Below are 25,930 nucleotides of genomic sequence, written 5' to 3'. Positions count from 1 at the left end.
TAGCCTTCAGTATTATATACATGGTGGATATTACTGTAGCACCTTGGGAATCTTAAGGGGAAAATGCGGACTCAGTCTCATTACCTCTAATACTTTAACTTCAGTTTCATCAGTATGCCCAATATTTTAGGAAGAAGATTCAACTAAAGTAGAACATAGCACCTTAATGCCTATGTGTGCTGGCTGCGTTGAGTATATAAAGCACTCCTGCTCCGGACTACATAGTCTTTCATGTGGAAGTAACTTATGGCTTAGACTATAGTTTGTGAAGAATTCACAAAATTATTTTTGTAGCATGGTCCGCCTAGACTACATTCCTAGAGCAAATAAGCTGATGATAAAAACGATGAAGGGATTTTGAAGGAAATAAATGTACTTAATTTATCACAGTCCAGGCAAATATTTAACCATTGTTAGAAATTATTAGTCGTTTATGTTGCACTACAGATTTACTATATGGGACGCCAGAATCTTCATTTGGGACTCCTAGTTCCATAATTAGCTTCGAGACAGTCGAAGAGAGGCAGAGAAGGTGGGTCCTTCTCATAAATCCTGCGCTACGAAGCATTGTTGCCTGCCCCGCTGCACAGGAGGCCAGCATTTTTGTTTGGGACTCCTAGTCTCATAATCACCTTCAAGATAGTCGAGGAGGAGCAGAGGAGGTTGGCCCCCAGTGATCCTGCTCCATAAAGCGCTGTTGCCTTCCCCACTGCGTGGGATGCACGCGAGCTGCACTCGGACAAAACCTGGGCCAAGGACACGTCAGTCCGAGCCCGTCAACACCCAAAAGAGGCCCGGGGTGGGCCACCCTACTATCGTCCGGCCCGAGAAGTTTTAAGTGTGGGCACACGTAAAGCTGCCGGTATGCCGACTGGTAATAATATCACTAAGCAGCAGACTTCTACTATTGATTGCTTTCTTGCACGCAGCATTGGGTTTATAAGCAAGAAGACTGAGCTTGGATGGCAATACCACTGTTAATTTATTGCCTCACATACCTACATGTTTTGTAGCCCTGGCCTCGAAGGGAAACTATTGTACAGATGGATTGAAGGTTCTTATGCCTTCATTAAGTGGTTATCGAACAAGCTGTCAAGCGTAAAAAAAGGAGAGCGAAAACGTTTGGACATTGCGAAAATGGTGTCAATACGAATCCAGTTTCCTCTAGGTTGTCATCTGTGGAATCTGCACCATTTGACCTCTGGTTTTCGAAGCTCGACCCCCTAATTAGGCTTCATCTCAAACATCTTCATCAGAAGCTGGAGCGGATTGAGGGTTTGTTAAGAGGCAATTCTCATAACATCGCTGATATTTGTAACTGCTCGTGGGGTCGAATAATGGTCAGCCATGCTGCGCCAACTACATCAATTATCTTTAAAAAATCTTTATCTGGCTAAAAAAACACAAAAGACAATCACATAAAAACAAAACAATAAAACTATATGCAGAAATATAAACATAATATATTGCATTCATTTAATACCATAATACAAGGTTTCCTCTAAAAAATGTATATCTCCACAAAGTTTTTATTTTTAAAAACTATAATCATTAACAGCAATCTAAATCTTTTAAAAAAGCCCAGACATTGACCTCCTTATTCTAATACAATGTTGGACAAAATTAGCAACAGATAAAATAAATAAAACAAATAAACTCTGAAGAAAGCTGTTGTAAATATAAGAGTGCTAACTAACGTTTGTCTAAAATTAGACTTGGGTAACACATTACAGAAATCTCTTCCTAGGTTCTTTATAAAAAGAACAAAAGAGGAAAAAATTAGTCATTGAATGATTATAGCATGGGCAACAAAGCAGATTATTCCATAAACATTGTTCCAGGAATGTTAATAACAGATGAAGATAAGATTTCACAGAAGCCTTAAAGAGGTCCTGAGAGTTCCTAACCTCCAAACATTTCTCAAACAATAGTAACTCTAAAGAATCTTTACTAACTAGATATTCCAAAGAAGGTGCATGGAAGATCTATGATTTACCTAACTGTTCAAACCCATCTATAATATATTTGATCCAGGGGATTCAATGCCCATTAGCCAGCGACACACAATCAGAGATAATTAATCGGATAAAAAAATCTCTCTGGAATCCCCCAAATAGAGTGCAATAAGACTAAAGGGTGGAACCTTATTAGATCTTCAAAATAGCTGATGCCCATCTTGGAGTGGAAAACAAAAGAATACGTTTTTTTGGGACAGCCAATAGTCCACAAAAAAAGTTTTGTTAGACTGGATCCCCTTCAAATGTATATAGCCACATAAATCTGCCCCTTTGTTGCAACTAAAATATATTTGGACTTATAAATTACTATAATCTCTTTGATTGGTTCCGACAACAATTTTCTCACAAATATTTAAATATTTCTTCAATACATCTTTGAAACTGTAATGATCTCATTCTAATAATACCGCCCCACATTAACCCTGAATCCTTGGGTACACCGAAATATTGAATGGGATTTAGTAGATTTAAAGCCACACACCATGACATAGGAATAAGATGTATTTGTCTACAAATCTAATTCCTTCATAAATCCAGTCAAGGCATTCAAACATTTCTGTAGCCCATATGCCGTTCGAGCCATAAGTACAGCATCGTCAATGTAAAGAAGTACCCGGACTGATTGGCATCCTATCTGGGGCATGTCTTGACCTAGTAAGCTTCAATGGCTTTCAAGATCATTAATATACAAAGTAAAAAAAAAAGAAGACCAGTACATATCCCTGACAGACACCCCTCTCAATCCAAATAAACAAGTAACTTCCCTTCAGTAATGCTTTATACGGTAGAGATTTCCTACCTTAGAATATTCTCCAGGCATCATACCGGCTCTGTAATATTTTTCTGAGCAGTCCCCCCACTACGATCACCTCAGTTTTGTGTCTATTTTTCCATCCCAGAAGCACAGAGCCATACTAAGGTATTAAACCAGTGTGACAGAATGAGGTCCTCCAGGACTCTTAAGGTGGAAATCACAGTTCGAAAAATGGGGAGGGTCATTAAAGAATCTGCAGCTAGATAGAGTCTTTACCAGATAAGGCATTACCAAAGATAAGTGACGTGTTCATCCGATAAAGACTTCTAGTCACAGATTCCTTATCTTAAAATAGATACCAAAGCAATTTCTCCCCAGAGGTGGGTCTACAAACTGTGTATACTGAAAAGTCCGGGCAGGCCGAATGGGCGAAATTCATCACGCTGCACCTGACAGTCTAGAAAGTCATGTTTGGTAAACGTGTGCAGAAATGCCCAAGTAGCTGCTTGACACATGTTCAGAACTGGGACTCCTCAAGCTAACAAAGTGGTCTCAGTTTTGGCTCTGGTGGGATGAGTCATCAAACCCTATGGAGATAGCTTCTAAGCCAGTGCATAGCAGATTTTAATGCAGACGACAATCCTCCTGGAGATGGTTCTCTTTGCTCAATGAAATCCTATTTGATCGTCCATACGGATGATTTTAGTATGATTCATATAGAACAACTATGCTCTTTTTGGATCCAGGAATCTCCTCTCTTCTATGGTAGGGTGAGGCGGGGCAAAGAAATTTGTCAGCATGATGTTCTGTCCAACGTGAAAAGGTGTCACAACTTTGAGTAGGAGCGAGGCACAGGATCCAAGGATCGGTTTGTCCGGGAAGAAGGAGGGTTGACTGAGAGCGCTTATCACTCTCTAACCCTCATGAAAGATGTTGTAGCAACGGGTAGGACTGTTTTGATAGTGAGCAGTCAAAGAGGGCAGCTGTGCATTGGCTCAAAAGGTGAGCATATTAGAGATGTAAGAACTAAATTAATGTCTCTATGGGGCATAATGGAAGGAGTGAGAGGACATATGTGTTGCAACCCTATAAGGAAACATATCCCAATGGGGGACTTAAACAGAGAGTTGGTCTGGCAACTGCAAGAATATGGACATACCATAAAGTTACCCTTTAACTGTGTCCAAAGCAGTCTTGCTGGGAAAGGGACACTGCAAATAAAAGAACTTCAGATAAGGGTGCAGACAGAGGATCAATGAATTTGGCAGCACCTAAAGCCACAAATTTGTTCCATCAGCAGGCATATACAGTCTTAGTGGATAGACGCCTGGCTGCTAAGATGGCATCACATACTTACAGAGGCAGAACAAAAATCCTCAGCTGTCACTGCTCAATCTCCAAGCATGCATGTGGAGAGTGTGCAGGTTTGGGTGTAGAACCCAGCCATGTTGCTGAGACAGGAGATCCGCCCAGAAGAAGCAACCTGATCGGAGAACCGAGACTCATGCTCAGGAGTTTGGGATACTTTATTCTCTGTGCTCAATTCGCAACCACCAGAACTACTTGAGATCTGTGGTTCCTGCTCTTATTTAGAACTGGCCTTGGCCGGCTGTCTGGAATCCTTTCCTCCGCTCTCTCTACAAGATCTTGAGACGCTGCTTGACAAAACGAAGTCAGGGTCTCCGCTTGATGCTTGCCCTCTTAAGATCCTGAAGCAGTGTAGAGGATCTCTCTTACCCCCTTTGCTTGACATCATGAATGGGGTAATGAGGGAGGGTGTCTTTCCACAGCAGTGGAAAAATGCTGTGGTAAAACCACTGCTTAAGAAACCCTCCCTCGATCCAGGGGTACTAAAGAACTTTCGCCCCATCTCACTGCTCCCGGCGCCCGCGAAGATGTTAGAGGCCCATTTAAATGGGCATCTTGCTGTCTTTGTGGAGAATTCGGGCTGCTTGGATCCTTCCCAGCATGGTTTCAGGAGGGAACATAGCACCGAGTCTGCCCTCACCCTGGTGCTCGATTCCATCCGCACGAGCGTGGATGGGGGTCGGACATCCCTCCTGATCCTTCTGGACCTCACGGCTGCCTTCGATACCCTTTCTCCCCGTGTCCTAACATCTCGACTGGGTGAGATTGGGGTCAGGGGGGCAGCCCTGGGGCTGCTTTCCTCTTTTCTCGATCATAGCGAGCAGAGGGTAATGCTGGGAAAATTTCTATCTCCATCCCTGTCTGTGCAATGTGGGGTCCCTCAGGGGTCGGCGCTCAGTCCCACCCTTTTTAACATCTACGTGACCCCCCTTACCAGACTCATTAGATCTTTTGGGATGGAGGTAGTTTCCTATGCGGATGACACCCAGATCCTCGTGTCTCTCTCCCAGTCAACCGTGCTGACAGCCTCCAATTTTAGATCCTGTATGGAGGCTGTCAGCCAGTGGATGATTTACAATTCACTGAAATTGAATGGGGAGAAGACCGAGGTGATGGTGTTCGGCGGAAAGGAAGAGATCTGGTCTATGGAGTGGTGGCCTGACTCATTGGGTGCCTGCCCTAAACCTACATCGTTGGCTAAAAATCTTGGGGTCATGATCGATCCCATCCTTGGTATGTGCCAACAGGTTAATAGGACTGTATCCACCTGTTGGGGTATAATCCACATACTAAGGAAAATTAGGCACTACCTTTCCCTGCAGGCAAGAAGGCAACTTGCGGTCGCCCTTTTGGGTTCCCACGTGGACTACTGCAATGCACTGTATGCTGGACTGAATAAGAGTCAGCTGCAGCGCTTGCAGGTAGTCCAGAACGCGGCAGCCAGATTTGTCCTTGATCTCCCCCGCCACTCTTCGGCCACGCTGGCCAGGAAGCAGCTTCACTGGCTTCCGATTAAGGAGCGGATAGTCTTCAAGTCCATGTGTATGGTCTATAAGGCTCTGGCGAAAAGCAGCCCTACAGGCATCGGATCCATCCTGTCTTACTATAACCCTGGCAGGAACCTCCGCTCCTCTAATCATCTTCTTCTCCGCGTCCCGCGTATCCGGAAAACCAGATGGGGTGGTAGGGCTTTCTCCCATCTGGCTCCTAAATGGTGGAACGATCTTCCGATAGAACTTAGGTCCCTCCCCTCCTTACAGACTTTTAGATCTGCCCTTAAAACACGTCTCTTTGTACAAGCATATGAGTAGATGTGCCCTGCATTTTGATCTTTTTGTTAGGCGCCTTGACACCTTCGGGTTAAGTTTGCGCGGTATAAGATGCATAATAAATAAATAAATAAATGTGTAGGAGTGGTATCGCCAGAAAGGCGCACAAGAGGCCAGAACTCCACTCGAGATGAAATGTGTTGGAGAGCGAGAGTCGCTTTGGAAAATCTAGTGCACAGAAGTGTGTAGAAGTGCTGGCACTGCACATTCTCAGCATTGGTGAATAGTTCTAATCAAGGTTCTCCTCAGTCTCGTAGGATGAAGATGCTATTCATGATCCACAAAGCATCAATATCTGAGTTTGTCCTCTCAGGCATTTAGAGTGTGTGCTAGATGTTGAACCACAAGGAAGAGGCCCTTATGTTTCAGCCGTGTCCAGAGGCCTCCTGGCTCAGGTCCAGGCTCCACACTACCCTGTTTGTTGCACTACCACATGGCGGAGGTGTTGTCTGTGAACATCTGAACCAGCTTCCCCTTGATGAAAGAAAGGAAGGCATTCCATGCCAAGCATATTGCTCTCAACTCCAACAGGTTGAGAGACTCTGGAGGAGACCAGAATCCTCCGACCACTGTTTCTCCCCAATGGATGCCCCACCTCATGAGTGTCCTACATAGTTCTGGGTAGGGAAAGGAGAGGGATCTGCCACTGATCCAATCATGGTTTGTTAGCCACCACTGAATGTCTTTTGTAGTTTCCTTGGATATCTGGACCAGGTTGGAGAGATTCCCCTGATGCTGTATCCACAGGGCTTTCAGGTGCCACTGCAGAACCCGCTTACGCCAACAGGCATGCTACACTATCATGATGCAGGAGGCCATCAGACCCAGAAGCATCAGAGTCAGTGTCACTGAAATCCAGGATAAACATTGAAACATCCGTATCATAGCCTGAATATCCTGGACTTACCACTTTAGAGGATATGCAGCACTGTGTCTAGAATAGGTCACTGCACTGAGTCTAGAATGGGTCTGATGTAAGGAAGTGTTTGTGAGGGAGTCACATGAAACTTCGGCATGTTGAGAGAGAACCCCAGAGAATGTAGCAGGTCTGCCGTAGTCTGCCGTAGTCTGACAAAAACCTTCTATGTATCCCTAAAGTTCGCACAGCGAGGAATGGAGATCGCAGTTTTTCTAAACTCGCTCCTGATCTATGGAACTCCCTCCCATTGTCACTCAGAGGTGATAATAACTACCGATCCTTCAGGAAAAGCCTCAAAACATTGTTATTCTAAATCACCTCCCATGAGCTCTGCTTGACACTGCATTCTTATCTGGGTACATCTGTTCGCGCTCTGAGACCGTCTGCCGGTGAATTACGCGCGCTATAAATGCATAAACTAAACTAAACTAAACTAAACTGGAGGAGGGAGACGATGGCCTGGGCCAAGTCAGCATTCAACAGCCGATCATTGAGGTAGGGGAAGACTACAACCCCTGACCTCCGCAGATGGACTGCAACCACCACCATCACTTTCATGAATGCCCGAGGGGTGCTGGTAAGTGTGATAGGGAGCACAATGAATTGGAAATGCTCGTGACCCACAATGAACCGCAGGAAACGTCTGTGGGTTGGCAGGATGGGGAATAGGAAAATATGGTCCAGGAAGTCCAACGCCACCATCCAGTCTCAGGGATGTAGAGCAGGCAGGACCCGAGCCACAGTCAGCATTTTAAAGTTTTCCTTTTCAGGAAGTAGTCGAGTGGGCACAGATCTAGAATAGAACAATGCCCTCCATCGTTTATGAAACCTAAAGTAGCAGGAATAGCAACCACAACCTACTTCTGATATCAGCACCCTCTCAATGGCTCCTTTGGCCAAAAGAGCCTGTACTTCCTATCACAAGAGCGATAGGAGGTACTCCGTCAACCGATCTGAGGACAGTGGCATGGGTGGTGGTATTATTTAATATGTTGGTGTTTCTGTAAACGGTAGGGCATAACCCAGCTGAACAATCTGAAGAACCCATTTGTCTGAACTTATTGCTTGCCATTGGAGCAGGTAGGGCTGGATCCTGCTGCCAATCGGCTGTCAATGGTGTCAATTTGAGACTCTGGCTGCGGGGATGGTGGCAGACTGGGTAGAGTTCTGGCCTTGGTTCCCACTAGGTCTGTGCGAGCTGCGTCGGTGGCAACAAAAGGACGTAGGAGCCTGGTGGCGAGGGGTGGGAGGCACAGGTGGTAGCCCCTAAATTAGCCACTGAAGGAGTGACAGGCAGAATGCGGCTGGCATGGAACCATGGTTAGTCCCAACGACCTAGCAGTGGCCCTGCTATCTTTAAAATACGTAAGCACCAAATCTGCCTTGTAGCCAAAAAGACGAATGCTATCATAGGCAAAGTCCATAAGGGATGCCTGGACATCCACCGAACAGCCAGTTGACCTAAGCCAGGCATGACATCTGAGTGCCACTGACAATACAATCGCTCAGCCTAGCGAGTTGGTCATCTCCAGTTCGCAGCGTATGGTGAACTTGGCTGTGTGTCTATCATCTGCAATTACTTGGGAGAGTATGGCTTTGGCCGCCGTAACCATAGGGAGCACTTGCACACCTGAATCCCATACACTATGAAACTATTAGCCCAATAAGTATGCAGTGTTCACCAACAACAGTGCCAGGCTGGTAGAACAGAAAATCCTCTTGGATTCCCTATCCGGTGGTGAGGGAGAGGACGAGCCAAGGTTAACTTTGGAAGTAGAGGCCTGGACCAACAGGCTCTCAGGGGTGGGGTGCTGGGTGAGGAAGGCTTGGTCCCCAAGAGCAGGGTGATGGTGGGGAAGGTGGGGGTGGTGAAGGTCCTGTACACACAGGAGTGCCTGTGCAGCACTTGAGCCAGATCCCGAGCAGTATATCAGTAAGGGCTTCATTAAAGTTAAGTAAGTGTTCTGAGGGGGATTCTCCTGGTTTAAGCACCTTTGTCAAGATGTTTGTCTTGACCTCTACCGTAAGCAGCGTACGTTAAAGTCACCTAGCTGCTCTACACACCACCAAAGCAGAAGAGAACTCTGCTTCCATAATCACTGTAGAAGGAGAGTGGAGGGCAGGGTCTGGTGAGGTATCCAGACCACTGGCATCAGCCAGTTCCTCATACCAACTATCCCCAGCCATGGCCTCTTCTAGGATTCAGGATAACTAGCAATCCTCAGATGCCCTCCATTCCTAATCCTCACTGGGAATTTCTGGGAAATAAGGCTATTTCTTTGACTCGGACTGTCTGGTTCCAGCCAGCATCAATTGACACTGGCCCGGCTCTGTATTAGAATAAGGAATTACAATGGGATCGGCACCTCCAATGGAAGTTAGCGGCTCCAGAAACAGCACCAATGGAACGTACCCCTGTGGAAGTCATGGAATTGTGGCTGGGTATGGTCTGGATTGGGGAATGGATCCTGAGGGCCGACCGGCCCAGAGGCTAAACCCACTGGCAGAAATCCAAAGAGGGCCTCTCACAGACCTGTGGGGCTTGAGGCACTCCAGAGGGGTCTGACCAGCCAGACATGAGGTACAAGGCCTCATAAAATTATTTTAGTTGGGAGGGGGTTGCTCCAGATCTTGGAAATTTTGGGAGGTGCAGAGCAGACCCAGGCTCAGATTCCAAGGAGATGACTTGGGAACGGTGCCTTCATTTGTAACACCAGCCCTGAACCTCACTCGATGACTTGGACCAGCATGGAGAAGACAAAGAGTGCTATGACATCTTGGACTTCTTTTTGAAGGATTTACCCAATGAAGTCCAGGATCGCAACCATGACCGGCACACGTGACGCCAAGAGCAGTCCTGGGACCTCCGTTGTAACCAAGGCTAGAGCGGTGCAAAGTCGATCAACCAGCATCTTCATGGCTCATGTGGAATTGTCTTCGTAAGCGTGGTCTTGCAGTCCGAGCAGGCCTTGGAGTCGTGGGCCAGGCACAAGCACCAAAAGCAGACCAAGTTTAGAGGACATAGTCCAAAAAATGTTGGGAAAAAAAGACACATTGATAAAGTGTTTGACGAAAAGTTTAAAAAATCCAGTCAAAAAATTACTGAGAGCTCGATCCAGATCTGTGCTAATGGTGCAGAAATGAAGGAACTGTGGTCAGCATGCTGGAGTGGCTCTTTATGTGCACTGCGCAGGACACCTCTGTCGACAATGCCACATGGGGCAGAATGATGTCACCTACTGATGCACAAGGGGACTGCTCAGAAAAAAATCTGGATCCAGTCGCAAGCTTTGGGAACATTCTCAGGTAGGGAATCTGCAGCTAGAAGTCTTTTATCAGATGGTTTAGTGCATTTGTCAAATTGGCAATATCTCACACAAGCACTAGTGTCAGAATGTAATTGCATCAAAAAATGGACAATTTGGAGATCCACTCCCATTTCCATCATCTTGTGCCATAAGTATGAGCAATTGACTTCATCAAAGGCGCAAGGTAGGTCCATAAATGCAAGATGCATTTTTCTGGATTTGGCCACTGTGTATTTTGAGACCAACAATCAATTCTGTCATACCGATGTCTTCAGACCTTCGGCCGATCAGAATGTGATATATGATGGTTCAACACTGTATTCTGGGAGAGCCCACACCAAAGGCAATGAGAGGCTCCTCACGTTAAAAAATGAGGATAAAACAACAAATTGAGACTGTATTTAGCACTTCTGTCAGATCCTCGGAAGTCACCTTTACAGCATCGTTCCTTGAGCCTTTCTCCTGAAGCCTGTCCATTTGTATTATTATTTTCCAGCATTTCAATCCTTAATCCCCAGGCATGAGATGATTAATCCACGCTTCGGGGAAATGTTTATCACTATTATCCAAGCATCAGGATTTCAACCGTTACAACTCAGTCTTTATTCTCGCTGCAAGACGGGATCTTACCAGAAAGTATTTAAAGGGACCTACTGTGTTGTAGTAAATTTGAGTAAATCTCATTGTGTTGGAACCCTGCTGGTTAGCCAGCTAGAACATGATAACAAACAATGCTGCATTCAGGTTTTGCCATTAGGTTTCCTTTATAAGCCACCCACTCTTCAGTCTATCTCACTCCCTGGTCTTGTTGCCCGTGACTTTTTAAAAATAACCAGTAACCCAGTACCGTTGTATGACAGAGTTTCATCTCTAGAGGGCCTGTGCAATTTGGACTGACAGTCATTTCCATCCCGAGCAGTTTATTCTGATTCCCAGTTAACAGCCAACGTTGGGAGTGTCCATTCACTTACTGCTCCAGTTCAAATTAAATATACATATGCACATAGCATTATCTGCTGGAACATTGCTGGGATAGTATGGAAAATCTGTAGCAAAGATTGCTTATCTTTTATTAAAACATTGGAATGTTGGGAGCTCCATTGCAGACAATGGAGTGCTCCCTGCTTCTACGGGCCGGTAAAGGCCCGCAGAGCAACATTCCAATGTTCTACAAAGGCTTCTCGAAGTTCGAGGGGATTTATATCCCCTCGAGCTTCGAGAACCATTTGTTTAATTTGTTAGAACATTCTGCCCTCTAGTGGCAGAATGTTCTAATAGCCTTATAGCCCTTCGTAGCAGGGCTATACCAGCTATTAAAGTCCCGCTGTTTCGTTAAAGTCCCTCGCCTTCGGCTCGGGCCTTTAACGATTCAGCGGGCCTTTAAGAGCCGGTACTGCCCGCTACGGCGGGCTATAAGGCTATATTAGAACATTGGAATGTGGAGCACTCCATTGAATACAATGGAGTGCTCCGAGCTTCTTAGGGCTGGTAAAAGCCTGCAAAGCAACATTCCAATGTTGCTTTACAAAGGCCTCTCGGAGCCTGAGGGTATTTAAACCCCCTTGGGTTCCTAGAGGCCTTTGTTTTATTTGTTAGAACATTCTGCCCTCCAGTGGCAGAATGTTCTAATAGCCTTATAGCCCTTCGCAGCTGGGCTATACCGGCTATTAACGTTCCACTCCCTTGTTCAAAGCTGGAGCAGGCCTTTAATAGCCTTATAGCCCGCTAAGGCGGGCTATATGGCTATATTAGAACATTGGAATGTTGAGCGATCCATTGAAGACAATGGAGTGCTCCGGCCTTCTATTGGCTGGTATAAGCCCAGAGAGCAGAATTCCAATGTTTTTTTTATTTCACAGCTATTGCAGTGAACAAAGGTTTCTCAGAGCCCGAGGGAATTTAAACCCCCTCGGGCTCTGAGAGGACTTTATTTACAAATTAAAACATTCTAACCTCTAGAGGTGGCGTGTTCTAATAGCCTTAGAGCCCTCCATAGTGGGCTCTACTGGCCAGTTAACGCCCACTCCCTTGTTAAATGTTGGAGTGGGCCTTTACTGGCCAGTAGAGCCCGCTAAGTCAGGCTTTAAGGCTATATTAGCACATATGACATTGTTGTGCTGCTGGTGACTTGGTCTGTTAATGATCTTGTCTAAGATGGTTACATCTGTTTGTCCCAGCCCTTAGATAAAATTCCAGTCGAACAAAGGATGGCCCTACAATTTGGGTCAAGCTTGCTTGTAATTTTTGTATTTTTTTGCTTAACTGCTGAAATCAATAGGACACAGTCTTTCTTTATTTACTGTGGCACAGATTTAAAATGTTTTCTTGTTAACTTCTAGAATGATGATTTTACTTATTCCAGTGTCAATTTTAGCAAGCTGTATATTTTGTTGATTCATTGCTAGTTACATCATGGTTTCCTCTTATGTTCACTAACTGTGTTATTTGTGGTTATTTTAATGAACAGATAGACATGGATGATAATTTGAGAAGCTATTTACCATGCTGTCGAGCTATGAAGGCACCAATGACCTGTGGTAGCAAGAGAGGGGCTGAGTTAGGAAAAATGTATTGCAGCATGGTTTGATCAATATACATGAGAGATTGGACCCCGTGCTCCCTTTATTCCAACTTTCTTTGGCAGAGATGCAAGAAATTGTTTTTCAGAAGTGTCCTGAACTGTTTATTAGCTTGCAATATCCTTGACATGCATTACGGGGATCATAACCCTGTGGCAGTGGTCAAATTATGGCCTTTGGCAAAGAAGCCTAGCAGTTTATTTATTTATTTGCAGAGTTTTATATAGCGCTGGCGAGACCCGGAGGTATCAGAGCACTTTACATGAGGATCAGCGTGTTACAAGTTAACAAAATTACCAACAGTTACAGGTGTTGTATAGATATGCTTTGCCTATACGCTGTGTTAAGTTAGCATGAGCTTATTAGAAGTTTAAACGCCATTCTACCTTTCTGCCGCTTCTGCATACGACACATAACTGTTACTTTAGCTTTGAGCCTAGTAGAGTGTTTTGATTCACACGAGAATAATATGTTGTTACTCTGATATCAGCTTTTCTTGGTGAGCTGTGTCTGTACAGTGAGTGCTGAAGCCTTCAAGGATATCTCAACACAGTGGTTGTTATGAGGTCTGATCTTCGCACGTTCCTAGATATAACATACATGCAGCTGCGGCCAAATTCTGGCTTTAGGCGCGTTTTATATTGCTTTGCACAGAGCATACACACACACTTGATGGTGCTTCGCATGCAGAGAGCTGGTGGAAGATGATGTGATCCCTTACCACTAGGATCTGAGTTATGGAGCCGCTCTGCTAAAACCCAAAGAGACCTTCTTAGATATAATATAATATAATATACTAGCAAGGGAGGGTGAGAATTAGGTGTCTTTTAGCCTTCTTCCCTCTAGCATTCACTTTTTGTATTCTATGGAGTAGTAACTATGCTGATTACTAATATGTTTGCTTGTATTAGCTAAGATACTGCGCTTGAGAACACTGCATTAGAAAATAAACATTTCAAATGTGCACGCGTCCTCATTTACTCCTTGTTCTGGATTGAAATGATTGTATAACGAACGAGTGTTCATGTGTTCCACGTTACCTGAGGTGTACTAAGTCCATGTTCTGGTTTGTCTAAACATTGGGAGTCTGTAATAACCAATGAGACACTGTAGCTAGTCTGGTAGGGGATTTTGGGTACTAAGGTGAGTTTTGGAACACCCTAATTCACTGAGGTTCCAAGTCTCTATGCACAGTTCTGTATGAGAACGGAATCCCTGCGACACAGGAGCCAAGTATAACATAGGGAAACAGACAGTGTTACACAATAACATGAGTTACTAGCGCAAAGCATAACCAAGACACAAGTCCTAGGGAGCAAAGAAGGATGATGGTCTCAAAGCTCTCAACACTAAAAGTCACAACTGGCGCCTTATATGGAAATTGGCAAATCCAAGCTCATATTTTAGCATTTTAATTAAGTCAATTCTTAGTTATTTGTATATCTGCCTCTCAGATTTGACAGGGAGATGCACTATTGTGGATGCCAACCAGGGCCCATGTTACAAATAGGGCATGCATTCCATGTTTGCGCCACAGTGCACATTTAACAGGTGCCCTGGGTGCAAACATGGAAAGTGCCTCCTATCAGGATGAATGCCCTCCCCTTGGGGGAGCCGAAAACTTGCGTTGACCCAAGGGCAGCGCAGTCAAGTGAAATACATAGCAGCTGTTCAAAAGCTCTGTGTTCTCTGTGCAGACGGCAGCCTGCCTGCACTTTTAAAAGGGATTAGCGATCCCCTTGCAGGCGGGTGCAGTGAGTGACTGCACCCGCCTGCCAGGGGATGTCTGGGGGGCCCATGAGTCCCTCTTTCACCACTTTAAAGGGCTGCATTTCGAAGGTGCACTAAAAGTGTGCCACCTTTTAGTGGAGCGCTTTCTGTGAGCCTTATAAAGGCACCTTTGCCTCTGCGCCCACGTCGGTAATACAGCAAAGGTGAAGAGACAAAGTTATTCCCTAATATGCATGGGGCCACACCCCCATGCAAATGAGGGAACACCCTCTAACGATATTTCTGGCGCTATTACTGCGCCAGCGCTATCTGTATTACAAATGGGACCGCACAAGCATCTGCAGCCCTTTCTGTAATCCCAAAGTGCCCCATGGCGCATAAAGTGGACACAAATGGCATTGCAACCCCAGGGCACTTGTGTAATATGGCCTCTTGAGGTGTAGCCTGCCGCTAAATATTTTTTATTAAAGCCTATCAATGTCCGGAAGCAGCACTCTCCTAGATGGTTCAATAGAGTCTACTTCGCTGCTAAGATGCGATTGAGGGATACTCTAGTAGTAAAACCAAGGGATAAAAACCTTATTGCGGCTAGATGCACCAGAGAACCTAGTTCTACTTGTAAAGAGATTAAGACTATGAGTTACCAACAGTTTATTCTTCCTTCTAGAGATATAAAAGTCTTTTGGGATACTGTGAACTGCATAAGAAAATAGCAACAATTTCTTGACCACCATCAGTCCTCACATTCCGGCGGAGTTATGAGTGATGCATTTTTCCAATATTTATTCCCTTTCGACCAACTGTAAACCTAGAATGCACTGTTAAGGGTCCTAAGCATCTCTTTTTAAAGCTTGAGATAGAACTTCAGGAGGTTGTGACTGTTAGTACACCAATGTCTGTCTGACAAGGCCACCGGACCAGATAGCATTCCAACTGATTTGCCTAAAAGCAACTTTAGCTTATTTTCTCCCTTGTTGACTAGCATTTTTAATAATTTAAGTGTTACTAATAAGCCAAACTTCTGTTCTACCTCAATCATCGTACCTATTTTTAAAAAGGTAATCATGCTAATTTGCTATCAGCCGATTTCTTTAACAGACTCTACTGTTAATGTTTTGGGTAGAGCCATATTTAACAGACTCAATCATGGGCCAGTGATCAGGGTATTCTAAGCACCTGCCAGGAGGGGTTTAGAAAGTGACTGGGCACCACAGACCATTTCCTGAATTCACACTTCATTATTAGCATATACACCATTGCTGGGCGTTGCCTGCTGTACCTGGTCTTCATGAACATTTCTAGAACATTTGATTGTGTACATAGATCACAATTAGAGCCACTGTTAATGGAATTAGGCCTAGATTTTCAGTTGATCAATTTTCTTTCCCAATGATTTGTCAGCTATTGTCAGGGTTGCTCCTTTGGGGGAATAAATGCACTGATCTATTTAAACTTGAGCCCGATTATTCTTTATTTTATACTTAAATACATACATAAGTAAATTACTTTATTAGGGCAGAACCTGGTTGTTCCCATCTGTTAGAAATAGGGGTCTCTAGTTGGCAGAGGTAGGTACCTTTATCCAAATAGCAGAGGATATTTTACTAGAAGCAAGGGTAAGTGGTATAGTAAGGGCAAGGGGTATAAACTCCTAAAATATCCCCTGCTTACCCCCTTGGTAGCTTGCCACAAGCAGACAGGCTTATCTCAAAGGCAGTGTGTAAAGCATTTGTGAACGCATACAGTAATACAGTGAAAACACTACAAATGGACACCACACCAGTTTAGAAAAATAGTAAATCTTTATCTAAACCAAGAAGACCAAATAAGATAAAAATCCAACATACAATACTCTGGAAAAAGAGCACTTGTACAAAATAACCTTTAAGTTGCAGGAAAATCAATAAAAACACAGTTCTCACGACTCGTAGCTCCTCCTGGATAGCCTAACAATTTCAGCCGACCATGTTGATACGGGCCAGCTAAAGAGTCGACAGACTCGGACACAATACCTTTCTTGTTGCGACCAATACATCGGTGCGAGTTGGTTGGGGCAAACGTCACGGTCATGCTGTGAAATGGTGCATTGCGGCGACAATGTCCTCACGATTCGCTACGGGCAGCGGCTCGTTGACGGAGTCTGTGAGACCAGGGCTTGCGTTGAAGGGTGAGACGATGATCACTGCGGTGCTGGCAGGTCACGGTGCGGCAATGGAGCTGGCCGAAGTTCGGGTCGGGCAGCGACGGAGTCGGGGATGTCATTGCAGCATTTAGCAAAGCGTTGCGGAGTGCGGTGCCGACAGGACGCGATGCAAGCAACGGCTCGTTGACGGAGTCAGGGAGACCAGGGTTGCTTTGCGAAGCGAGGCGTTGCTCTTGATGGTGCTTTCAGGACACGGAATCCTGCGACGGACTCGATGACAGAGTCGGTTACCCTTTTCTTCTGTTGAGACGATCAGAGACGATTCCCACAGACAAGGTGAGGTCTTTGCTGTTCCTGAGACCTCCAGAACAGGGGGCAAGCTCAGTTCAAGTCCTTGGAGATCTTTTCTTCAAGCAGGGGGACAAAGCAAGCAGCAAAGTCCTTTTCTCCTTTCCTTGGCAGCAAGTAGCCACTGCTGGCCAACCCCAGACAGCAAAGAGCACAGGGGCAGTATTTCCTTCTCAGCTTCTCCGGCTCTTCTCATTGGCAAAGGTTCATCTTGATTTCCCAGAAGTGATCTAAAAGTCTGGGGTCTGGGCCCCTCTTTTCATACCCAAAAATAATGTGTTCTCTGAAGGCAGAGAGTGTCTGTACCCAGCCAAAACCAGTTCTGTGGGGCACTTTGCAAGTTCACAACAACCTCCATCGTCAGTGTGAGCCCCTGCTCCAGACACACCACAGGGGGGCAGAGCCATCATTATGGAAGGTAGGCACAGCCCTATTCAGTTGCAGGTGCTTCTCCTTCCACCACTCCAAATGCAGACCAGGCCTATTCAGACCAGCCCTGACTCATCAGACTTCTGGAGCCACTGCCCCTGTTATCCAAAAGCCAGACATGCAATACACACACCTAGCAGATGCACACTGCATGGTTAGGCAAGAAAATACCTACTTTCTAAAAGTGGTATTTTCAAACACAGAATGTAAAATTGTCCTCACTAAAAGATGCATTTTAACATTCTGAGGCATACTAAACTTTATTTTTCTACCTTGTTCCCAGGGCCAATTATGTTTATAAGATGTCATAAACAAACTCCCCATTCTGTCCTATGGTAACAGGTAGCCTTGCAACCGTGAAAAACGAAATTGGCAGTACTTCACTATCAGGACATGCCACACACATCTGGGCATGTCCTACCTTTCACATACAATGCACCCTGCCCACGGGGGTACCTTGGGCCTACATTAGGGGTATCAGACATGTAGGAAAAGGGAAGGTTAGGGACTGGGAAGTGTGTGCACTTACCGAATCAACATGGCAATCCCAGGCTGCACACAAGCTCTGCAATGGCAGGCCAGAGTTACATTTTACAGGCTGCTTCTGTGGGTGTCAAAATCGGTTCTGCAGCCCACTAGCAGCATTTAATTTACAGACCCTGGGCACACACAGTGCGCTATACTAGGGTCTGACAAGTAAATCAAATATGCTAATCATGGAATCACTAATCCATAACAACAATTTACAAAGGGAGCACTTGCTCTTTGGCACTGAACAGCAGTGGCAAAGTGCCCAAAGCATCTAGACCAGCAAAACGAAGTCCCACACACAGCAAAAACACAGGAGGCAACGGCGGAAAATGGAAGGTAGGAGACCCACGCCAATGGTGCCAGGTCTAACACGTGTCCCCTCCAGCTGAAATGTGGGGCGAACTACCCACCCTGCTTGGGAGTTCTTTTCACTAAGGCGGAAAAATCTGGACAGACCATCAGCATCGGCGTGTTCTGTACCAGGGCAGTGTTCCACCGTAAAGTCCATCCCCTGTAGGGAAATGGACCACCTCAACAGCTTTGGATTCTCACCCCTCATCTGCACCAAACATCTGAGGAGTCTGTGGTCGGTCTGAATCCGGAAGTGAGCCCCAAACACGTATGGCCTCAGTTTCTTCAGCGCCCAGACCACTGCAAATGCCTCACGGTCAATCGTACTCCACCTCTGTTACAGTGGAAGTAACCTCCTACTAATGAAGGATACAGGTTGGTCTAGGCCCTCTTCATTCAGCTGTGAGAGCACAGCCCCAACACCATGCTCTGAAGCATTTGTCTGCACAATGAACTCTTCTGAGAAGTTGGGTGCCTTAACCGTGGGCGCCGTGCACATGACAGATTTCAGGGCACCAAAAGCTTTCTAGCAGGCGTCAGCCCAGTTCACTTTCTTGGGATGCTTCCTGGAAGTCAGCTCCGTCAACGGGGCAACAATGGTGCCATACCCCTTGACAAAGGTCCTGTAATACCCTGTGAGTCCTAAAAAGGCTCTCAACTCTGTCTGGGTCTTGAGGGGTCCACAAGTCAGATTGGTATCAATCTTGGGCTGTAGGGGAGCCACCTTGCCGCTCCCTACCTGGTGTCCCAAGTACACCACAGAACCCTGTCCGATCCGGCACTTACTCGCTTTGATCGTGAGGCCTGCCCTCTGCAGGGCCTTCAACACTTCCCAGAGGTGGTGCAGGTGTTCAAAGTGGCACTGAACACTGCAATGTAATCTAGGTAGGTGGCACTGAAATCTTCCAGTCCAGCCAACACCTGGTTGACCAACCTCTGAAAGGTGGCAGGGGCATTCTCCAACCCAAAGGGCATCACCTGGAATTTGTAGTGCACCTCCGACGTTGAGAATGCTGACCTCTCCTTTGCCTCATCAGTTAAGGCAATCTGCCAGTATCCAGACGTTAAGTCAAACGTGCTGAGGTACTGGGCAGCTCACAACTGATAGATGAGCTCATCAGCTCTGGGGATGGGGTGTGCATCAGTCCTAGTGACAGATTTGAGCCCTTGGTAGTCCACACAGAACCGGAGTTCTGGTGTGGCACCGGGTGCGGCAGCCTTTGGTACCAAGACTACTGGGCTGGCCCAAGGGCTGTTTGAGGGCTCAGTCACCCCTAGCTCGAATATCTTGGAGACCTCTTCCTTGATGCAAGCCTTGACTCTGTCAGTAACTCTGTACATTTTGTGCGTTACAGGAGGACTGTCCCCAGTGTCAACCTCATGGACACACCACTGGGTGACACAAGGGGTCAGGGAGAACAGAGCAGCAACTGTCCCAACAATTGGCGACAGTCACTCTGCTGTTCAGGAGTCAGGGCAGGGGGGAGTGATACACTATCCACTGACTCATCGTGCTCCTTTGCAGACAAGAGATCAGGAAGAGGCTCAGTCTCCTCTTACATTCTAGCATCTGTTGTTAGGAGCATGCCCACTTCGGATCTCTCCAAATGGGGCTTTAGGCGGTTCACATGTAGGCCCCACAAAGGGTTCCTTGGAGACTGCAATTCCGTCAAGTGACATTACTCTTGTGCTCCACCACCTCAAATGGTCCGGTTCACTTATCCTGGAGCACAGAAGGCTCCACTGGGGCCATGACCCATACTTTTTGTCCAGGCTGAAACTCAATCTGAGTGGCATTCTGATCATAACACTGTTTCATCTCCTCCTGGCTGGCTTCCAGGTTCGCCTGAGAGAGTTGCCTGAATCGCTTAGTCTGGTTTCTGAAGGCCAGCATGTAGCTATATACATCCTGAGGAGCTTCATAGGGAGCTTTCTCCCAGCTTTCTTTCACCAGACTCAGAGGTCCTCTTACAGGATGGCTAGACAGCAGCTCACAGGGACTGAACCCTAAGGACTTCTGTGGTACCTCTCTGTAAGCAAACAGAAGGCATGGTAAGAGGACGTCCCACATACGCCTCATGGGCTTACCAATACCCATAATCATGCCATTCAGGGTCCGGTTGAATCTCTCAACGATCCCGTTATCTTGGGGGTGGTAAGGAGTGGTGAACTTGTATGAAACACCACACTCCTGCCACAGGGACTTCATATACTTGGATATGAAGTTGGTACCCCGGTCAGACACCACCTATCTGAGGAACACCACATGGGAGAAAATCCCAATCAACGCACGACCCACCACAGGGCCGTCACTGTCCGGAGAGGGATGGATTCCGGGCACTGGGTGGCATGGTCTACCAAGACCAGGATGAACCTGTTGCCCATGGCTGTCTTGGGATCCATTGGCCCCACAATGTCAACACCCAGCCTCTCAAAGGGGGTGCTGACACACCTAAACTACAGAAAAAACTCCAGCGCATCCAAAACGCATCAGCGAGACTCATATTAGACATCCCGCACCAAGACCACATCACCGGACATCTAAAAGACCTCCACTGGCTTCCCGTCAACAAAAGAATCACTTTCCGCCTTCTCACCCACGCTCACAAGGCCCTCTACAATCTAGGACCCGAATGCCTCAACACTCGACTGTCCTTCTACAAACCCACCCGCCATTTAAGATCATCCAATCAAGCCCTCGCCGCAGTCCCACGCATCCGGAAATCCACCATGGGTGGCAGATCCTTCTCCTTCTTGGCTGCCAAGACCTGGAACTCACTCCCCACCCACCTCCGCCTCACTCAGAACCATATCTCCTTCAGAAAAGAACTGAAAACTTGGCTATTCGATAAATAATACACCCCTTCCCCTAGCGCCTTGAGACCCTCTGGGTGAGTAGTGCGCTATACAAATGCCTGAACTTGAACTTGAACTAGGGAAAGGTTGTCGAGGAGCCTTACCCTTCCCCCCACTCTTGCCACTTGCCTGGCATGTCTGGCAAGACCTATAATGAGTATCAGAGTGCTTGCACATTTGGGGCCAGTAAAAGTGGGTGACAAGCCTTTCAAAGGTCTTGTCGTGCCCCAAATGCCCTGCTAAAGGCACATCATGAGCCAGACCCAGTAGATAGGCTCTGAAGCGCTGGGGTATCACCAGCACACGGGCTGACCCATGCTCAGCAGTCTTAGGCTTGCTATACAGGAGATCATTCTCCCAGTAAATCCAATGTGATCCAGACTGATAATCTGCTGCCTGGTTTGCAGCCTGCTGCTGCAAGCCAACAACAGAAGGGCACTTTTGCTGGTCCTGGCAGAATTCCTCCCTGGAGAGGCCTCCTTCCTGCTGCCAATGGGTCAGCTCAGGCAGGTCCCCCAGTTCAGCCACCTATTCCCCTGTAGGCTCCAGGGCATCCCCCTCAAGGTTTTCCTCTTCCTGGGCCGTCAGAAAGTCTGGGGTGGGTATCCCGTGCCCGACCTCTTCTCTTACTGGCAGGCACCTGGGCCACTCTTTCAGGCTCCAGGTCCTATCAAATGCCCTAACCAGCTGCCATAGACCGAGTGGTCATACACACCCCCTCAGGCAGACCCAACATCTTCAAATGAGACCTCCGCTCCACCTTCGCCCAAAGGGAGCTCTCCAAATCATTGCCTAGCAGACAGTCAATAGGCATGGCTGGCCTCACAGCTACTTTCAACGTACCTGAGACCCCCCCACTCAAAGGGAACCTGTGCCACTTTGCAGAGGCACTCTGAGGTGTCAGCGGCAACTACTGTGTAGAATGTGTGAGCGAACACCTGCTCTTCAGACACCAGCCGACAACTGACAGCTGTCACACTGGCTCCGGTGTCTCTCAGAGCCTCCACACTATGGCCATTGATGGTCACCACTGTCTGTACTTCTTAGTGTTATCAGGCAGAGGAGCTCTTGGGGCCATCTTACTGTCTCCTAAAGAGACCAGGGACATCTCTGTGGGACCCCACCCTTCTTGGACGCCCGACTCCTCCCCCAAGGCTACACTAGCCATCTGCTGGGGTGGAGCATCAGTGGGTGTTGGTGTAACTGGTTTGGGACACTTAGGATCCCCCAAGAAGTGGCCCACCTGACCACAACTAAAACAGGTCTTGGGACCCCTGTGAACAGGCTTATCTGTCGGGACACATGGTTTCTTCTCAGTGGGAGGCTGGAGTTACCTTGGTTCCCTTGTGAATTACTTTGGGGCCCTTTTAGGAACTCCTTCTGTTTACCCTTGTCCCCCCCAACTCTTATGCTGGGGACCCTGCCCACCTTTGGCAGAGTCTCCTACCTAGCCTTTTTGGACCCTGGTGCTGAACCAGTGGTCCGCCTCCACAGCAAGCTTCCTGGATTCAGTCAGCTTACTGTCAATCAGGTGCTGACGTAGCTCTGGAAAACAATTATCCGGCAAATGCTCCCATGCAACCAAATCATTTACCTTGCTACCCTACACCCAACCATCCAGTGCCTTGCAAAAAAAGGACACATACTCCACCCAGGTACTTGACTCCAGCTTCTTACAGTTTCTAAATTTCTGCCTATAAAGCTATGGGGTCAATCCATACCTTGCTATAAAGGCTTCCTTCATGGGGGCATAGGACATCTGATCCTCAGTGGGCAAAGCTAGCAATGTCTTCCTTCCTACACTGATGAAGCGGCCCCACAACCCCGCTCCCCAATCGCTCTGAGGGAACCAGTGGGACCTCATTGCTACTTCATAGACCTTAAACCACTGCCCAATGTCCTCATGCTTCATGAAATCTTTGATAACATCTTTGGGAATGTATACCTTTCCTTCCCCAGGCACTGATGGTGTGCTGCCACCGGAGGGATTGATCTCTAATCTATTTCCTTTCAGATCCAACTCCCTCAACCCTCTCTCATGCTCTAAAAGCATAATCTTTTCCTCCATGGCCAATTTCTGCTTTTCCAACTCGAACTTCTTATTTTCTATGTCACCCAGCCTGAGCTTAGCAAGCTCCCTCTCATGCACCCTATATCTCTCTCTGTCCTCCAACTCCTCTGGAGACAGACCCCTTTGAGAAAAACTGCTGCCATCCACGGAAGGTACCCTCCCTCCTGGCAGATTCAATTTCCCCTCCTGTTGCTCATCCACATTCTCGGCCTCCACCAGAGGCTCCTCATCCTGCCCCCAGGCATTTCTGGATTCCAACCAGGCCCTCAGCGCCTTTTGGTATTCATCCTTCCTGGTGAGGCTTTTCACAGAGACGTTACATTTCTTACATATAGCTTTCAGTTGAGCCACAGTGTAGGTTTCTACCCTATATTCCTCAAATTTGATATCACTGTATGCAATGGATGCTGGCTTGGTCATGATGACTAAATTGGCAGTTCTTTTACTTTGAAGAAAAAACAATCCAAGGGAAGAAAATCAGTTAAAGTATGAGGTCACGTAATGGTCTGCATAAAGCTGGAAGTGTACACCAATCACTGTATGTAAATCACAAATGTGAGTCCAGGATCCTCACCGCTGACCAGCAATGTTAGAAATGGGGGTCTCTAGTTGGCAAAGGTAGGTACCGTTGTCCAAATAGGAACATTTGCTTCTAGTCAGGGTAAGGGAGATACACTCCAAAAATAACCCCTGCTCACCCGCTTGGTAGCTTGGCACGAGCAGACAGGCATATCTCAGAGGCAGTCTGTAAAGCATTTGTGAACACATAAGTAATACAGCGAAAACACTACAAATGGACAAAAAATAGTAAATCTTTATCTAAACAAACAAGACCAAATATGATAAAAATCCAACATATACTACTCTGGAAAAACAGTACTTGTGCAAAATAACCTTTAAATTGCAGGAAAATGAATAAAACACAGCTCTTACAACTCGGTAGCTCCTCCTGGGGCTACCGCGATACTGAATATGACAGAGTCTAACAATTCCAGCCAACCGAGTCGATATGGGCCAGCTAGGCTAGGTACTGTGTCCACGTCGACAGACTCGGACACAGTAGCTTTCATTTTGCGACCAACACGTTGGTGCGAGTCGGTCGTAGCAAACGTCACGTCGCTTCGTGAAATGGAGCGTTTCGGCGACGATGTCCTCACGATTTGGTGCAGTAAGTGGCTTGTTGATGGAGTCCATGAGACTAGGGCTTGCGATGAAAGGTGAGACGTCGCTCACTGCGGTGCTGGCAGGTCACAGTGCGTCGACAGAGCTGGTCGATGTTCAGTTTGGGCAGTGGCGGAGTCGGTGGTGTCCTTGCAGCATGTAGCGAAGCATTGCGGAGTGGAAGAGTGGTGATATATCCAGCAAATCATATACAATCTTTTAATGGCAGAGCAGTTTCCACAGCTTGTGAAGCCAGCATTAGTAAGGGGGGAGCAAAGCTTTCCCCTAAAGGGAGAGTATTGTGTGTTAGGCGGCAAGGAACAGATGGGAGATGTGCTTGCCCACTGTGGAGTGGAGTGGGTAAAGATCCCCGGTGGGTCAGCCTAAAATAGCAAATTCAGGAAATTTGTCAAGATTGCAGCCTTGAAATTGGAAGATTGCAGAGCCGATTGCATCCCAGAAAGTCTCCAGGTAGGGACATGACCATGAACTGTGTATAAGAGTACCAGTGCCAACGCATCCAAGCCAGTATGCCTCTGAGTGGGTGGGGTTGATGCTGTGTAAGCAGTGGGGGCGGGGAAGAGGGTAAGGTGCCAAAGGTATAAGCGTTTGTAAAAGATATCCTTGCCCTGAGTGTGGCGGGCAAAATTAGTGATGCAGTGGAACACTTCTTGCCATTGTTTAGTGGCAAGGGTGATCTGGAGGTCAGTTTCCAAACATAATTGGAATGATGTTTAAGTTGCAGACCGGGTATTAAGGAGGGAATAAATGGTTGAAACCTAGTGGTTGATGGTGGTTAAATGTTGGAGGAATTTTTCAAATGGGATGAGTGTTCTAATGATAGAGCGTGATACACAATAAAGATGAATGGTAGGTGCACAGCACTTGTTAACTGAAGGTTGATTTAGAGGTTATGCTGGATAGGGTGCACTCGAGGGTAGTGTGGCCGTCACACACTTTGAGTATCGATAGGAATGGTGTAAGCAAAAAGAATTGCGTTTACATCCCCTCGTGGAGGCACTCCGAGACGTTCATAGAAATGACTCTTAGCTTTTTTCAAAACTCAGGTTTATTCCAGATTTGTTTTAAACATTGTAGAAGAGTTTTCTCTGTTTCATAGGTTAATAGATATTACATCATATCCATGTGATGAACAACCATATTTCTCCAATGCATTTCGGGCTGCACGCCCTTTATCAAGGAGAAGCTAAAAGGAAGAAAAGATAAGCCCGGATCAGGGTGGGGGAATATAACAAGGAAGTCGTGGTGACGTGACGGTCGAGGGCAGCATAACAAACAATGAACTAAAAACGGTGTGCAAATGGGAACACGTTTCTTGTTATTTTTCATTATATTGCCCACACGACCCCTATTGATCAGTAATCTTTACACGCGCCTGTCACATTTGCACACCGTTTTTAGTTCATTGTTTGTTATGCTGCCCTCGACAGTCACGTCACCTCACTTGTTGATCGGCACTTATTAAACCATTACTTGGCCCATTACGACTTCCTTGTTATATTCCCCCACCCTG

General features: G+C 46.6%; 1 protein-coding gene across 2 annotated transcripts in view; it reads right to left on the bottom strand.

The window, feature by feature from the left end:
* Window positions 1-25,930, bottom strand: part of LOC144823403 (ceramide kinase-like protein) — a 534,328-nt gene that overhangs the window by 248,938 nt on the left and 259,460 nt on the right. The window lies entirely within an intron of this gene.

This window comes from Lissotriton helveticus, chromosome 3_1, assembly GCF_964261635.1.
Source record: "Lissotriton helveticus chromosome 3_1, aLisHel1.1, whole genome shotgun sequence".
Classification (NCBI taxonomy): domain Eukaryota; kingdom Metazoa; phylum Chordata; class Amphibia; order Caudata; family Salamandridae; genus Lissotriton; species Lissotriton helveticus.
This window is presented reverse-complemented; position numbering and strand designations above follow the sequence as displayed.